We start from the raw sequence: 18604 nt of genomic DNA, 5'->3' as shown, positions 1-18604 counted from the left end.
TGTTTCTGTTGGTTTTATTTTTTTTTTTTAATCAAACATCTCTCCATTTTTCTTTCCTTTTTGTTTTAAATGTTTCCTTCTTATGTATTTCAGAAAGGATCTTGAAATGTTTCCTTGTAAAACTGACCTTTCTGAGCAGTGGCTGGCAGATAGTGCTCTTTGATATACTCTAACCTAATAATCCAACTGCCCAAGGTGGATTTAAAATGAAATCTTGGTTCCAATAATAGAATTGCTACTTTAAAATATACATGAACAGGCAAAAGATTCAGCCTGGGCCACAGAACCACCATACAGAATTCCTTCTTGTGTTCTGCACTATTTTACTCTTCCAACCTCCTTTTCCTTCCATATTAGTGTGCGCGCTCTAAAATTACACCAACAGCGGTGATAATGCAATGCCATAGGGTACAGGCAGATTCTTTAAAGACATGTGGCATCTGTGCATATGATGAAATTATCTAAAACTTGAGAAATTCTCTACCTTAATTTCACCAAGGTATAACAGAAAAACTGCCAAAGAAGCAGAAAAATAAAAGGTGCTAATGATGAGTTTTTACTATTTTCGTTGGGGTTTGTACTCGGTGAATGAAGTATACTTAGTTTCATGGTTTATGCTTTTCTTCAAATAATGATAAAAATGTATAATGATTTAACTCAAGATCCAAAATAAAAATTGAGCTGTGATAACTCTGGTAGCTAAAATCCTTCTTTTTACCATTTATTTTAAATACTGTTTTTATTTTTTATTTTTTTTTTTCCCCCAATTAATGGAAGTTCAGTAGAGATAGATGAGCTTACTATGATTACATAAAAAGTTTAGACAACAATGTGTTTGAGATAGCAGTGGAGTTATAAAGGTGGCTTTTCCCTATGATTCTGGGGGGGGGGGGCTAAATTTTCCTGGATTATCTTGTGATCTTGGGGCAAAAAGTGACCTTCCTCCATTTCTCCACATTTGTTTTGGATGCCAATCTGCAACCAGCACCTGTGTTTGCCACCACAAGGCCTGATGCTGCCTTTCACCATCATCTGGGGAGGCCTGTGAAGCAGTTACCACCTCTGAGCTGGGTTTCAGTAATGACCTTTAAGAGGGTATAAATGAAGTCATGTGGATCACCTTACCTCTTTCAGTGTGCATAGTGCAGGCAGTTACTGAGCACCTGCTTTGTGGGAGAAAGTTATGTTTGCTCTTAGTCTGTGGTAAGTGGTTTCTATGTCCCTCTCCATGTGAGATTTACCCACCTTTGTTGGCTGCTCATTATTTTCTAGGTCGTGGGAACTGATTTCTAGCATAGTCTCTTATGATTCAGTTGCACCAGACTTCAGAGTTTGCGTTATCTTCTTCCTTTTTTTTCTAGCCTTTAAGAAAGTGATTATGAGGTCAAGTTTTGTACCAGGTTTTAGACAGCTGTGCTACAGATTGTTGGTTTGCTGTTTAATCTGTTAGTATGAATTTTACATTTTATGTAACTGCTTATTTGCCATACTTAAAATTGTTGAGGGCTTTCAAAGCACTTTTTGAAGTGTATTGAAAGAACACGTAAATAAAGATACCAAAAATATTGTCACCTCACAGAAATTGGTGAACAAACATGCTCAGTGACTGGGAACTAGCATTGGACAGGGTGGCAGGAGAAAGGCAGTGGGAGGACACTTCTTTCCCTCATTCCGGGCATTTGGATGAAGGGAGTGAAAACTTTATTCTTAAATTTCAAATAGCTTCTCCAAAGATGGCATCTGTTCTTATTCATTGCTGGCAAAATACATAGGGCACTAGAGAATTGTGTACAAATTTTTAAAAGTACAGCTGTATTGTGATGTGTTTATTCTACAGTCACCAATATAAGTAAGAGTTTGTGCCTATCTTTAAGGGAGAAGAATCAGATGCCTAATCAGCTAATTGGCAACTTGCTTAATGTTTTGCCTGCTTAACTCCATTATTAGGGAAAGGATCCCTTGCAGTTTGTATTGATGTGTCTAAACAATCAATAAATGAAACATCTAATTTAAAAAAAATCCATTTATATGGCACACGGCAATCTAATTAATTGTAGTTAGGAACAGATTGGGATTGATTAGTGCTCATTGTACTTAATGCTACTTTCTCATGTTATTACTTGGTAATATTGCTTAAAAAAGGGGGTGATATGGCTGATGGGGGAGGGTGTTTTTTTTTTTTTTTTTTTTTTTTTCCCATTGCTGCAAGAATAAAAGTATTTCTAATAAGTAAAGATTCATGTCAAAACTCTGAAGAAGTTAACCATTATCTACAGCATTTCTATAAGATGTTCAAGTGCTATTTGTGAAAGCTAAGCACGCAAAATTTGGATACAGATTTATTTCAAAAATTTAGGTATATGTTTAATCAGCAGTCTGTTTTACCACAGCTATGTAGGGAAATAGTAAGGGAGGTCTAGAGTACAACAAATTTGATAATTGCCTACGTGTTCACACATTGTAATACATGTTACAGGTATGTGCTAAGTACACCATTTCAGTGACTATTTCAGACGGCCAAATTAAACTTTCCCTCAGGTTTGTCAGACCTTTAGTTGGAATGAATTTGATGTGTAGAGAACAGTTTTTCCAAATTTCCAAATGTTTCTCTGAGGACAGGAAGTTTGCTCAATATTCTAGTAATATTCTTCTTTCAACCAGTCCTTTAAGAGTGCTCTCTTAGTTCTGCTATTTTTTTTTTTCCTATTAATTTTGGATGTAATTGTTACACAATGCCATTGGAATGTCTTGGTTATCTTTCTGCTAGAGCATTATTTTTTTCTTTCTGTATGCTGAGTTTCCAGTGGAAATGCTTCCTTGGTCATGTTAAAGGAGGAAAATACCTGCTTGGGTATTATCATACCGAAATTATCTTAACTGTAGTTATACATAGGAATTGGTGCAATACAAGAAAAAATAGCACCTATGAGATATGAAATTGTTCCCTAGTGGGAGTGGAAAGGTTCCAAAACCCTTTTTTACGTGTCCCAAAACAAATGACAGAGAAACTCTAGAAAATGGCTGAGTGGAAACTGATGTGATAATCACTGAGTGAAAAGCTACAAACATTACTGATTCAAGGCTTGCTGTGGCAATATTTGGCAGAGAATAGAAGTGAAGGAAAGTTGGTGAGAACTGGTATCTTGTACTTGCTTTCAGAAATTTAATGATGACAATTTTAGAGATAGAAAAATCTAAAGGTTGGGCATTCTGGCTATATTTATAATCCACAATTACAAACCCATTTTAAATTATGATATTTTTATTCTTTAGCATAAAGTTAGTATTATCTATTACTTTGAGTCCAAAGCAAATTACTTATTCAGGCTTTGATTTCAAGCATGGCCTGTTCCAGTAATGTTTATCATGCTTTATCTAAGACTACCTTTAAAAGATGCCTAGTGCTTTAATAACTTGTATTTTAACAGTCTTTAAATACCCATCACTATAATTTATTTGAATATACACTTGGTTAGCTTTCTTTTCAGAAGAAAAATGCATTAGGCTTACTGAGTTTTTATTCATGTCTTTGATGTCTTGATGTCTTTTATTCATGTCTTTGATGGTGAGGACTAATCTATTTCTTTTTTTTCAGCTTATTTTAATTTTTTCAGCTTTCACAGCCAATAAATGCTCAACATGGTAGGTCAAGTATTAAATGTTAGTTGAAGATTCCTGCTGTTTAAATATGGATTTGTGTTTTTATTTTACTATGCTACCTTACTATGTTGATATTCTCATGATTTGATAATAGCAGGTTCACCAGGCATATTATGTAAAACTTAATCTTTTGGGGGGTAGGGGAAGGAACAGAAATTTTCACTGCCTGTTACAAGAGATACCTGTAAACAGATGTTGGAAAAATACAATGGTCTCCCTTAATGCTAGCTAGAGAGAGTTGAGGAAATAACTATTCACAGCAGTTTTCTATAAAATTCCTGTATCTAAAAAAAAAAAAAAAAAAACAAAAAACCAAAAAATACTTATCTCTACAATATGTATAAATCAAGGAATTAATAATGAAAAAGGATTTATATAGACTTCAATCTCTCAATCTTTTGTCTGGTTTGGTACTGAGTGGAAGCTTTTACCAGTAAAGCTGTGCATCTGACTGGGAATTTGGAGGAAAAGAGTGAAGCACTGGATATCTTTGTGATGCATGTCAAATATTCAGTTTATTGGCTACAATAGGTGGCGTCAATGCTCACCCCATCTATTCCTACACTGTGAAGGATTACATAAATTTTTCTTTGAAATGTTTTATAAAGGACTTGGCAGGTCTCATGCATGCCCTTTTGTGGCCTTGCAGGGTTTTTATAGGAGCGAAAGGATTTTTCCACTTTAAAGCTATTAATTTTAATTGCATGAGATAATTGAGCTATAAAATAATACCCACATAGGATTGATTTTCTTCAACTGCACAGAGTGAACAAAGACTTTCTTCATATTCACTGTTAACAAGTTTAATCCTTCTGCAAAGTAGAAACTTCTTCAATGCACATTGCAATCTGACATTGTGAAGGATGCAAAATTTTCATTATGATTAGAAAAAGATTGTATTTGAAAATAAACTGTTTTCTGGAGATACACTTTTGAAATTTATTTATATTGCTCCCGCATCTCACCTGTAAAAGATTTCAAAAGTATACAATGGTTGATGTTGGGTATCAGTTATCAACACTGATTCGGATAATAAAATCGAAATTTTAACTGTGGTATTATTATTTGCTATCCCTGAAGGGCACTGTATTTACAGTACAGCAATGTATAAGCATTTCTTAATAATTGCATTTGGCATTTTGAAGTGTACTGATGATAGAAAAGATGTAATGAAAATGTCTTTGATTACAATGTCCTTTCCTTATTGAAAACTTCAGCAGAATATAGTGAAAGCTGCTTTACTGAATTTGCTATAAAATTTTTAGAGCACACATTAAAATTAAAGATAGAAAAGTTTTATTGAAATGTGTACATGTTCTACTGAATGCTAGCAAATATAGCATTTCTGCAGGGTAGCCTTTTATCTCAAATAATTTTTGGTTCAGGAAAATAAACCTTAAATATATATTTGCCTTTTTTTTTTTTTACAGCACAGCATTGCTTTGGTATATATTGAATTATAATGGTGGTATATCCCCAGTAGGGCTTGAATTCATTAGCATTTGATTTTGATGTTTGGCAGAAGACCCAACCCAGCAACCACAAGTTATTTATTGCAGTGGGTGTTGGATCAGACACAGACATGAAGCTAGGGAGCCATGGGCTGTCTTCTGCACACTCAGCCTGCCCCAGGTGCTGGCTAAAGGGAAACCTCCAACCAACCCCCTCCCCCCGCCCCCTAAATTTTGCCACTAGGGCGGTTCTTTGACTGTTTTATGTAAATTGTTTGCACAGGGCAGGCTGCTGTTTCACTGCTCAGGGCTGGCTTGTGTTGCTGCTGAACTACTGAGCCATAAAACCACTGATTCTAGGTGCTAATGTTCCTCTGTAAATACTGACAGACAAAAACTGTACCCTGAGAGGGTATTCTACATCACCATGTTCACTGATTTTCTCTCAGAGAGCTCTTCCACTGGGTTACAGCAGCAGCAAGGGCGCATGTTCGTGCTGCACAAAGGAGGCCATGTCTGGGCCAAGGCCTACACATGCTGCTGTAACAGATAAATATAGATAAATATGGAAGTAAACATAATGTGATCTTCACATAAAGCTTGCAGGATGTGAGCACCTTTAACAAGAAACAGTTTTGCTGATACTAAGCGCTGTTAGCGTGGTTGTACAGTTTTATGTCATTCTGTACCCTGGGTAATATATTCTCTGTGCTGTGTTGCACAAGTGGGCTGCATTTTGTCTGCTTGGTTTTCCTGGCTGGGAGCTAGTCTTTAATTTCTCTCCATTTTCCACTTTCTGTGGCAGTTGATCTTATTATAAGCTGGATCCTACTGACCCTGAATTAATCAGCAAATCATCTGACTTCAGAGACATCAGAGTAAGGCCTTATGTCCTTCAATTAGGAAAGCACTTGCTCACCTTACTGCCTTCAAAATGCTTTGGTAGAAGGAGTCCGCTCAGCGGGCAGTCCAGACTCCCCTACCTCCCCAAATGTGTTTTGTTTTTTTTTTTTTTAATGATGAATGTTTGACATATGAGTGATCTTGTTTAATTTACAAGTATTTCTAGCATTTGCCTGATTCCTAGCCTAAGCAATGCTTATGCAGTAGTATGTTAAGACATACCTACTTGCTAAAGTGAGCCCCCATACTGGAGATGCACTAGTTCTGTGCGATCAGAGGAGCAGTTAGCACAGCCCTGAGCTGCTGTGGTACAGGGATGTTGTTCTGAGCTAATTTGAGAGTGGTGTTTCGTGTGTTTGTTTGCCATAGCATGACTCATCAGGGAAGTGCCTGGGCTTAGTCCTCAAAGAACACTGGAATGAGAAATATAGAACTGGTACAGTGTTAAACAGTTCAAGTTCAGACTTTGGCTACTAAATCCCTGAACCAGTAAACTCATGCCAATAGGGAACATATTTTAGTCTTTTATTAGTTACATTAAAAAAAAAAGTGAAAGTTGAAGGAGTTGGGTGGAAAATATACGAAATGAGGATTTTATTTTAATACCTTTTCTTTTTCCACTTAGTTGTCAACTTTAAAAACAAAACAAAAGACAACAATGAAAATGCTGTTTTTACAGTGTCTAAAAGATATTAGATGTGTATAAGCTATACCTTCTGGGGGAAGAGAAGTTCAGATGAGTTGGAGCTCTTGTTAAAAAGCTGACAATGTTACAACATATTAGAAGTCAGGACTAGACAAAAGTGGGGAAAAGGAATAAGTTTGAAGCACAGCTTGCACTTATTTTCTCACTCATCCTGGGGCAGGGCATAGTCAAAGACTTCATTTTATATCTCATTTCTGCGGCATGTAACAGATGGAACATATAGGTACGCACTCCTTTGAGATGTTCATGTTGTGCACTAAAATCCACCCACCTTGGGGGTGAAAATGCAGCAGCTGTTCTTGCTGGTATTGCTACAGGATCATTTTAGAGTACAGACGCTCTTGGAGAATATACTGTAGTGCTCATGTAGCTCGTCATGCTATATTTCTGGAAAAACAAAACAAAACACATCTAATGCTGAAAAAGGATTGGTCTTGAGTGAATGCATTTTTATAGCTACGTTTCAGATTATGCAAGTGCAATATTGAGTCTTTCAAAGCGCTTATTGTCTTTATGGAAATCTTGACATTGCATTTCAAATAGACATCTCCTTTTTATTGTAGTACAGCAAGTGTATGATACACACCTATCAGATCATCCATCACACATTATGACATTATGTGCTGACTATGTCTAATTCTTCCTATGGCAACTTATTGCAATGCATTCCTGACCCTCCTAGAGGAGTGGCTGGTTTGGCAGTTTAAGCACTCTCACCTCTGTCTGTTAAGCCATCCACTTTTCCCTTTCCCTCCAGCCTTCAGACAGCTAGTTTGTACACTGCATGGAGAGAGGAACATCTTTGAGCTGAATAAGTAGGTGAATGGTTGTATTTAAGAGAAAATGTTTTACTGAGGTCAGGATAAGGAAAAAGGTTGATAACCACAGGCAGGGAGGACTGTGGAGAGAGTATTTGCTTGGAGAGAAAGCAAGATGGATGCTGTTTAACTTGATGTGAAGCCCTGGCCTCAGAGGAAAGATAAAATGTGATTGTGGAAGAGTATTTGAAAAAACTTAACTATCAGCTGTGTGGTCTAGGTATCTTGCTAAGCTTATTTCAAGTCCAAATGATGCCATGTTTCTTGGACTCATTTTATATGATAAAAGATGAAGGGGTTTATACTACGGTGTGCTGAGTATTCCCAGTTCCCCTTGCACTTGCCTGGACTTCAGAGTACCTCTATTGATTTTCATTCTTATTGTCCAGTATCTTCTCTGAGTGAAATATTACTTTTCCTAGCTTAAAAGAAGTGTCAAAAATTGCAGAAACGCTAGTTCCATTGCAAGCTGGCTGAACCACCGTGCAGTGTATTCTGTAGGGTCAGCATCGCCTGCCTGCTGGTGAGGGAGGCAGGAGCTGAGGGGAACCAACATGTTCCAATACCCACAGGCTGATGTAAACCAAGTCTGTCTGGTGCTGCTGCTCCACAGATTCAGATGCCGCTGAATGAAGTTTCCACAATTAAAACATTTTGAAGAATGGTTCTGCTCCCCCAGAGCTCTCAGACTTGAAGACCTCGCACACTGTGGGATCTAGAGTAGAATCTGGGCTGAAAGTCTTGTTTTTAACACTCCACTTTTGTGCTGTTGTCTCCTGGGAATGTGAACAGGAAATCACCACATAATTTACTCAGTTCTGTTCAGTGCAGTGGTTACTAGAGGAGAAACCCTGTGAATGCTTCACTTTTCCATAAAATGAATTTTGACAAGTGCCCAGAAATATGCCTGAAACTTTAACCTTTCATTTGTAGGCAAAGATAGATACCAGCAATACAGATAAAAATGAGATGGTGACTTTGAGCAACATGACAAGAGACTATAAATCTTAGGCTTGGCCTTGTGCTGCAGAGAAGATTGCAGTCTTAATTAAAAAGTTTTTGAGTGGCTCTCTAAGCAAGCCAATGACTCTTGTAGTTCTCATGCGTCAGGGTATTTACCTGGAAAGTCCAGTCAGTCCGTCCTGGGCCTGAATGAACTCTAAATGAGGCAGATTGATGTAATCTGAACATGTATATTTGAGGAACACTCAACCTTTAATTTGAGACCAACTAGATGTGGAATTGAAGGCCATGAGGGCTGTGTGCACCAACCTCCAGAGGGGTGCACACAGCTCAGTGGGGTGCCCCGTCCTGCCCATGGGGGTCCTGCATGAATGTGGTGAAGAACAAGCTCAAGAGTCTTCAGAAAACACAGTGAGAGCTGGAGTGTGCAGCCTGCGATTTGGGCATTGAGCGGAGGCCTGAATTTCATCTCCTGCTCCCCAGGGTGCTAATGGATTTTGTGGCACCATCCCTGGCTAAAACAAATCAATTGTTTCTTTTTGGAGCTGAGTAGTAGTATCTAATGCTTGCCCTATGAGGAATTTATGTTAACTGTGATATATTTTGCAGTCTTCACTTACTGGGAACAAGCTTATTGAAATATCCGGACAAGGCTTATTTTGCCTATTGCATTTGTGGAAGAAGAGCTAAGAGGAGCTTTTGAAACATACCATCAGTAATCACTGAGAAACTTTAAGCACTTTAGAGTGCACAGTAATTATTATAGCACAAGGCTGCTCATTTTTCAGAATATTGTATTCTGCGTCTGTTGAACTCAATGTGAGTGTTACTTATTTTCCTTAAAATCACCAGGATTACAGACCATGCGTTCTCTAAATCTGTCCTTTGCAGGCAGATTACTTTGCAGTTTACTTTGAGGCTGAAGGAAAAGTAGGATTTTTGTCCAATCCCTGTTCCAGATTTGCAGTAGGCAAGGCAGAGAATGCTTCTTTCATACAGTCTGGTCTGGTTGCAGGAGTGTGCAGTGCCCTGTTTATGACAGCCTCAAATTAACTTGTATTTTGGGACACCCCTGGAAAAGCAAGGTAGTATCAGTTGGGGATAGAATCAGACCTATGTGCCATAATGTAATAAATAAAACAAAATTAAAAAAATAAAAACCACCAACCAAACAAAAAGCCTATTTTAATATATAAGTTTTTATAGGGGGCAAAAAAGTCTAATCACAGTGAAAACCTTTTTTCCAAGTGCAGCATAGCAAACCAACCTGGGACATCGCAGTTAACATTCCTCTACCTTATATGTATGTTTGATATCATTCTGATTAAAACTTCTTATTTTAAAGAGGGAATTATTTTGACTGGCTCCACTTGAAGAAATGTGCTTTGGAGCCCACAGCGAAGATGAAGTGAACTAACTTGACATGTCCCCTAAATGTCATCCTGAGATCTTTAACAGACCTTTAACACCTGGAGAGCTTTAACTGAGCTGAGAAATAAGTCAAGGAGAAAATGGTGTGAGATTAACATACAAGTTATTTTACACCCTAATGCTTTGTGGCACTGATGACTACCTTGTGCTGTTGAGCCAAATGCTGCAGGCTTGAGACAGGACATGCACTTATACTCCTCTCCAGATGGATTTTAGCTAGTGACAGGACTTGTCCTGCATAGGTACTGAGGCACCAGTTAGAAGCAGCTTTTATATTGGTGTCTTTGTGCATGCTTTTCTTTCCAGGAGCTATCTTGCCCATAGCATTAGTGTGTGTGATGCTGCACTTGATGATTGTGGGTTAACATTTCATGACTGTTCGTCCTGCTTTGCTATTAAGTTTTTTTTTTTTTTTTTTTTTTTTTTTTTTTTAATCCAATAAGCCCACTGGTTCCATTAGTTTAATATTCTCTTCTGAGGGTAATTCCAAGGGTTGTTTCCACATTACACCTTTGTTGCTTTGAAACTGCCAATAGTCTGGCGCTCTTTAATTGATCCTTGTGTTTGAAGGCCTCGTTATACATAGACCAGTTCAAGTAAATACAGGTAACTAGCTTTAAATGAATTTGCAAGATGATTGTTTTGGAGTCAAGACAGATTAAGAGCTTAAGCAGCTTTTATGTGTAGTCGTGGGCCGGCTTAACATCTGGTGTTGCACCACATCTGTGCTACGGCTGTGGCATCATTCTTAAGTTGGCTACTTGGATCTCCTGATCCTTCTTTCTGCTGTACCTTCCATCTATAATCAATTTGTACCATTGTTATGTAGCTGTGTATTCCTTTTCTGGATTTGTTTGTGTAGACCTTAGAAAACCTCAGAGCTCTTTTGAAATTAAAGGCACTGTCAGAGCTACTACAATCTAAAAAGCATCTGTAAAGTGGTGCTTCCCTGAAAGACTCAATTTGTAGCACCAAGCTCATCCTCCTTGATAGTTTAGTGGAAGAGAGAAAAACTGTCAGGCCCAAACAAAATTGAACCAAAAGCCATTTCAGAGTTTTGGAAATGAATACCTTAACTTTGCTGTTTCCTGTCTTTCCATTATGTACTTCAATAATACAAGTAGCGTGACTTTAGACATTTGTTTCTGGCAGGACAACTGTTACAGCAAGGTGAAATAATGACTTGGAAAATCTATTTGTGTAAAGTTTATATATTAAAGAAAAAAAACCAACAACTCAGTTTTTCTCCAGGATCCTAATGTCCAACAGATTGATACAAAAAGGCAATTCCTCCTCTATGTAGCTTTCTGTAAAGTCCAGCTTGAGTTTTTTTGTAGCTCTAGAAGTACTACAGCTATGGCAAAAGCAATTGGTGTGAGTTTGAGACACAGTAGAACTATTCACTGTTTGGAAATTAATAGGCACTGTAGAATTAAGGAATAAAATACAGAGACTCAAATTATCCTATGTGGGACGAATTAAAGACGAACATCGTAAACCCATACTGTATGTGAAACTTAATCAGAAAATTTATCTATTGACTTTTTAGATACTTTTTAATTATTATTACCCCTATGCCCCCCCCCCCCCCCCCCCCGCCCAAACCTTGCCACATAAACCCACTACATATATTAACCTATTACAGCAGTAACATTTTGCTTTTCTTTTGGGCTCCCTAAAGGTTTTGCTTTGATTCTACACAAATATATCCTTTAATGATAAGGTTGATCAGAACTGTGGACAGTAATTCAGATGATCTTGCACAACTGTATTGTACAAAATGTTGTCTGTACTTTGTCTCAGCTGGAGTTGCTTCTGCGTGCAGAGGCTATGCTTACTTTGTTCCCCTAGGCAAGTCTAACTAATACACACCAGTTTTTTCCTTATTATTTTCCTTTGTCAAATAAGGTTCAATGAGTGTTAGGACTTGCTAAGTATGGAAGAAGCAGCTAAATCCCAACTATATCCTCTATATTAGTATTGCTTGAATAGTTTTTTCAATGAATACTCTGATGAGCTCCTATGAATGCATGTCATATTGCTTTAAGGAAATACCCAATTAAGAAGCTTCATACAGCTGTCAAATATCACATACCTCATTCAGTTTTTGCTGTGCCATTATATTGGGAAAATTGCCATTGAAATGACTGAACTTACAGTAGGTAAAGCTACAGTAAGAGCAGTTCCCACCCTGAGAGGACAGAAAAATTAGCATTAATTAAAAATGCAATTTTTAAATACTACAACATTGTTTTGTATGGTATACAGTGTTAAAAAGAAGGCTTCTTGATGTTGGGTTTGTTTCTAAAATGTTTAATGAAATATTATCAAACTAAAGATTAGATTATTCCCACAAAATGTTCCCTGGATGGCTATTTTACAAAAAGCAAACAGTATTTAAGAGAAAAATCAAATCGTAGCTGCTGTTAGGATTCCCTGATGGGTCTGTATCTAGATGAACCCTAAAAACACATAAAATAGCTGAACTGCTAGGGGCATATGCTTAGAAAGAAATGAGGGGTGTTGTGTGCATGTTCAGAATTGCAGATCAGCTAATTGAATGCTTCTGGCTACAGGGAAAGAATAGATGAGAATTTAAATAGAGTAATAGTTCAGTCTGCGACCATGAAAGCATAAAGGTGGAGAAGCAAATCACTGAGAAGCACACAGCTCTTACTCATATCTCTGCATGCAGGAAGAAAAGATATAACCCAAGGCTGAGCAACAGCATCTAGTTGATTTTAGAAGTTTAATGCCAAAACGTATGAACGGTTTCTTTCTCTCTTTTCTTATTGCTCTTGTGGTGAATATGAGCTTAACTTAGTTTGCACTGAAGACAAATTGCAGCAAATGTGAATATTTCTTTTACAGGTGCATAACTGGGATAACTGCTTTATTCTATCACTTATTTTCAATTTTTATCCTCTGCCACATGGGTTAAAAATCCTGCTGTATTAGCCAGAACTGCTAGCTAAAAGCAGAATTCACTTGCAGCTTGATTTGAATATCTGGATTTGAACTTGCTCCTTCCAGATTTTTGCATGAGACTTACATGTTACAGAGTTGCCTTGTACATTGAAAATTGGTGTGGCCTACTTTAGAATAATGAATGTATGTTTCTAGTAGGTGAATGCTTTTTGCAGTGATCCTCACTTTAATTCCAATTAGAGCTCTTGTTTCTTATGAGGGAGAAGCTATACCATAGTATGGTTTGTTGGGATGCTTTGAATGTTGTCGCTACTGAAATTTGGAAGGCCCAAGTTGAGAATGTTATTGTGGCTTTCAAAGCCTGAAATACCAGAGAGAATGCTGTCTGTGGTAGACTGTATTCATTTATGTTTCTTTATGTTTCTTGACAGTGTGACATACAGCCAGGACTTTGGATGCGGTGCCTGTCCACAATGCACAGGAGAGCCCCCAACACCAGTTAATGTTCCTGGTGCCTGATTTTCAAAATTACATGGCGATACTATTATCTGTGGGTTCGTGCCTGGAGTGCCTGGCGCACACAGTTGAAATACACATGAAAATCATTCAATTAAACAATTATGTAATTTTGCAGAATCAGGTGCTTGGTGATCTTTCACAAAGGAAGCACACCTCTGACTTGAATCCATGTTATTTATACACAGCCAACTTGTGAAACCATCCGCATGGCTATTTTCGATTGCTGTTTTAGCCTGCCTAACTGATCTCCATTAAGCATACCCATTCCAGTGGGCTAGTGGGCTGGGACACCAAATCCCAAATTTCCATATGCTTTTTTTTTTTTTTTAAGTATGTTAATGACAATTAGTGAGGAAATGGTTAACATGAGTCAGCCTGGAATCTTTCTTCAGCTGTCTTCCTCCTCATCCCTTATCTCTCTTGCTTTTGCTAGCTCAAGGCTGCCATTCTCCCTGTTTTCTTCAATATTCCCTTGTGTTTTGTTTTTATTACTATTTATTTCAGTTTAGGACTATAGCATGTGCTAAGCCCTTGGGCTGTTTCTCAGGGAAATGTCCCAGACTGCAACAGTGCCAGTTTGGATGGCATGCCCCATGGGCACTCAAATTGGGATGCCTGTTTTCTGTAACAGGTGCACAGGCACGGAGCTGACGCTCTCTGAGCTGCTACAAACTGTGTACAGCCTCGGCTCTCTTTACTCCAACCGCTCCCACTGAGCCCAGCAGTGAGCTCCCGGCTCAGACCATGAGCTGAAAATTCAAAATGGAGGCGCACACACCCGGCACGGCCATGTGACCCAGCGTGGCCATTTTGTGTGCTGTTGCCTCGTGCCTTCAGCAGCCATGTGGTGTTCTTGTGACTCCTGTTACCCCTCCCCTAAGGAAAGGGGGACACCTGCAGGGAGTGCTGCAAGAGCACAGAGCGCAGCTCTTTCTTCCATATGCAGTCTGCCTTCTCTTTTTCAGTCTTAAGATCAAAAGTGACGCACAAAAACCATTCACCTGCATGGGCATCATGACTCAAGAAACAAAAGCTAGTAAAGTTTATTAAAAAAAGAAAAAAATCATAAAATTTAAGTAAAAACTTATGGTCAATACACATCTATGGCAGCAGAAGTTCTAGATGGCATCAGAAGGACTTGTATCGAGGGCGCCATAAAACCTTCTCTGTATACCTTCCAGGCTTAAAGAAAAGTACACTTTTTTTCTCACATTAAAATACATTTCAAATAACCATTAAATCATTGTCCTCATTTGCCTAATGGAAGTTCTTCAGTTGTCAGGCTGGCCTGTAAGCCTTTTGTCCAGTTCTAAGGCAACAGCAAATTCCTACAGACTTTCAGAAAAATATAGAAGCTATCCTTCTCCACCCTAAAACAAAATATTTTTACAGTGTTCCCTGTGAAGCCTCTCTGTATTTTGTAAGATTTTTACTTACATTCTTCTTCAAAGTTGAGGAAGATAAATCAGTGGGCCTGCCTGAATTTCTATTTATTTATTTGAGCTGCAGTTGTTGAAGGTCATTTCATCTTCTCTTCTGTTATGAAGCAGAATACAGTCACGTACTTGCTTTCTATTATAGATCATAATAGAGGTCCAAATAGTTAAGTTTTGTGAGCACATCTAAAAAAAGCTCTGAAATTTTATTTATATTTTTCCCTTCCCAGGTATATTTGAGTCATAAATTACATGTGCAATAACAATATTGCTTTAGGGTCTTTTCTTCCAAGAATCCAGAATGCTCTGTATGAATTCACTTAATGGCATGTGGTACACCTTGCCATGTAGGTGAGATGACTTACTGGAAATGAGTCAGAACGTAAATGACAGAGTTGATGAATGACCATAGATACTTGGTTTTCTTTCCCTCAAACTATGTCTGCATTTGGTATTATCTGACTCAAATGTAAGCAACAGCAAGGAAGTGTGTTTTGAGGATAGAGTTAGGAACCACACTTTGGATAGGACACTGCACACCAGCCTGAAGAGGTGGGTTAGGAGATGTGGGCAGATGTAATTAGTCCACCCCACAGCACAATGTGAAACCAGGTCCTCATGGAATTAAAGCAGCCAAAGAAGAATAGTGTATTGTCTAGTGCTAGGACAGCAGATAATTCTGAGGATAACAATTGGGAGGAGAAGAGGGTTGGTGTGTGAGAGAGGTACCTGTTGAGGACATGCCACAGTCTAGTGCTCTGCTAATCTAGAGAGGAAAAAATACTGCTTTAGATAAATAACTTTACTGTGGAAAAAAGTCTTTTTTTTTTTTTTTTTTTTTTTTGTTCTTTTTATTTGAATTTGAGAACCAATATATTTAATGTGTGTAATGTTTAGGTAAATTGAATGAGTGCTGTTCCTATGTTAAGCACTAAGATGTTTTTATGCTTTCCCTTCCCTTAATAGCATTTGTTTCTTTGTGTGCTTACAAAATCGGTTCGTATTTGAGTAGTAGTTTTAATATAAGAAGTGTTAGCAGGCAGAATCTGCTGATATGTGAATACAAGTACAGTTTAATCTCTATGTCCAACTACTAATTTAACCAAGATAGATAAAAGCTGCTGTTATAAAATATTTTTGTTGTTATTGCCTGATCACATTACACCTCACAGCCATCCATCTTCTCCTTCTCTTGATAAGTATTGAAATACTATTCCTTTCCTATATTTACACTAACAAAAAAGAAAATGTGAAAGAGCACAGATCATCTGTGTTTCCTGGAGCAAAGTGCTTTGCTGTTGAAGGTTCTGAAAAGACCAAAGTGCAGTCATTTAGCTGTTATTCTTTGCTGTGTTTCGGGAAAGAGAGCATTCTTAGATGATCAACAGAAGCTGGAAGAAAGAAACTCTAAGTCTTCCTTTGTCCTTTAAATCACAGAACTGAACAGAAAGGGATTGCTCATAAAACCAAAAGCTGCTGTTAGTTTAAATCTATTGGATGAATTTATAAGCAATAGTTATTATTGCAGCTCTTTAGCATGGCTCTGTTCTGCACATTTCACTTTTATTAAGTAATCAAATACTGGGAATAGAGCTGGATAGGAGGTTTAATGGCCTAGTCTTATCCCCAGTATTCAAAAGAAAATCTTTCAGGCTAGTGCTGAGTCTGGTTTGAATATATTACTTGTGTAAGCTGTTCAAGCTTTACTGAAGCTAGTGGATCTAGCTCAAATTTTAGTGGTTGCTTGTTAACCATGTAAGTTTAGGACTTGACTCTTTTTGAAGAGATTCAAAGACAAAATATCCATTGTCATTCTGAGGATATGCTCCTCAAATATGCGCGGTCTACTTAGAACGTGGAAAGCCTGTAATTGCAGGATGCTTCCATACACTGGAAGTCTTGGGTCTTTCTGCTTATCTACAGCAATACCTGACCTGACTGCTGGGTCAGCTGTAATGCCATCCATTTCTGGAGTGCATTCAGTCATTCAGTTGTTAATGTACTGTCAATGTATGAGTAATATTTCAGTAAATGGCAGTAGTTTAGGGTAGCATATCAAGAACACTATGGATTTGTGTTTATAGTACACTAGGACTGGCACCTCCTCCATTGCCCTTTTTGCTTCGGAAAAATGGAAAAAGGTCACAAAAGGAATCAAGTTGTGTGTTTCTCTCTTTTATCCTTTTTTTTTTTTTTTATTTTTTCTGAGTAAACAAGAGCAAGCTGGTATGGTATGTTAACATAGCTTTTTTTTAAAAATAAAAAAAAAAAAAACACAAAAAACAAAAAAACTCTAATTGGGCTTCTCAACTGGAAAGCTTAGTAATAGAAAGGAATGGAAGGGACAAAATGCAAAAAGACAATAGAAACACAACTATTTAGTTTTCTGTAGTTTTCATTTAAAAAAAAAAAAAAAAAAGCCTGCAGAGTGCTGTAGACTTTCTGAGAAACACAGTAAAGGAATTTCCAGACTACTTTCAATCATAATTATATTTTGTTTAATAGAAAACATTGAAGGTTATAGGGTTATCTGGCAGGTGGTTGTAACTGGGAAAAGAAAGCCCTGATGTATAAAACTTTTTGTCTGTTTCCAAGCATGAGGTGAAATGAAGCTTTCTTATTTGTATAATACTTTCAGAAATACCTAAGTACATTATATTTTTATGGTAAGAAGAACAACCATTTCATTACTGTAAAAAAAAAAAAAAAGCAAATCCATAACGATTATGCTGTATGCTTTGCATCCCCATGTGCATATGTCTTTAGCAGTACTTTGCAGGTAACTGCCTGTTTTACATGCAAGTGACTTCTACAGGCTTGTTTTAAAGTGTGGTTTTCTAATGGAAAGAAAAGTTTCGAAAAACCTGAGCATACAGAAGGGTATTTTTATGAACTTACATGTATATCTATTCATGTTAAGGGCGTTTATCACAGAATCACAGAATTTCTAGGTTGGAAGAGACCTCAAGGTCATTGAGTCCAACCTCTGACCTAACGCTAACAGTCCCCACTAAACCATATCCCTAAGCGCTACATCTAAAAATCTTTTGAAAACTTCCAGGGATGGTGACTCCACCACTTCCCTGGGCAGCCTGTTTTTATGCTTTGTAGTGACTCCTTATCTCTTAATTAAATAGAATAGATATATAAAGCATTGTGCTACCCATGCAAGTGGTGCTGACGCTTTGTTGGCACAGCGTTTTGAGAACAATGTGCTTTATCCAAAGGAATTAACCAAGAGATACTTCTCACCAATCAAGTATCCCGGCTGAATGTGGTTTGTTGATGTATACTGTGCATACTTAAGGACGCATGTGCTCTTTGCATTAACGGGACTGTGGTATTAACATATTAAATAATTTGAACAATTCACAGGTAAACAAGTGGTGGTAAAATAAAGTAGAGGTAATGTCTTTGAGTGGCGAGTTTCTGGGGAAGGAAAGAAATACAGTAACTCTCGTTTTTTCAGAAGTTTTTTGGAAGATAGAATTTGAAAGTGCTGGGGCTAGTGATGAGTGTTTCTAGTACATTCATGGACCAAGAGATGGCATTTTAAGTGCTGTGCATTACCTCTTGAAATGTTTTTTCTCTATTATGGCCAACTGCCTATATTCTGCTTCTATAAAAGGCTTCCCTGCAGAAGAGCATCTCCGTGTGGCCTGCAACTGCAGCTGACTTACAGAGACCCTCCCGGGGGGATCGCTGACGGTGCTGAGGGTGGCCAAGAAAGGCCTCCCCATCTGTTGGGAGGATTTCCTGCAGTCCCAAATGCTTGGTCTCCAGGTCCTC

The 18604-nt window shown here is 37.8% G+C and overlaps 1 long non-coding RNA gene across 1 annotated transcript in view; it reads left to right on the top strand.

Annotated features, from left to right (window-relative positions):
• Window positions 1-1146: 1146 nt before the first annotated feature.
• LOC311445538 overlaps window positions 1147-18604 on the top strand; it is a 172073-nt gene continuing 154615 nt past the window's right edge. Inside the window, exon 1 of the long non-coding RNA XR_014698486.1 lies at window positions 1147-1203. This is a non-coding gene — a long non-coding RNA (uncharacterized lncRNA). The remainder of the gene's footprint in view (window positions 1204-18604) is intronic.

Source organism: Aythya ferina (genome assembly GCF_964211825.1).
Source record: "Aythya ferina genome assembly, chromosome: 16".
In the NCBI taxonomy this organism is placed as follows: Eukaryota; Metazoa; Chordata; class Aves; order Anseriformes; family Anatidae; genus Aythya; species Aythya ferina.
The sequence above is the reverse complement of the archived record's forward strand: the minus strand, read 5'-3'. Positions and strand labels throughout refer to the sequence as shown.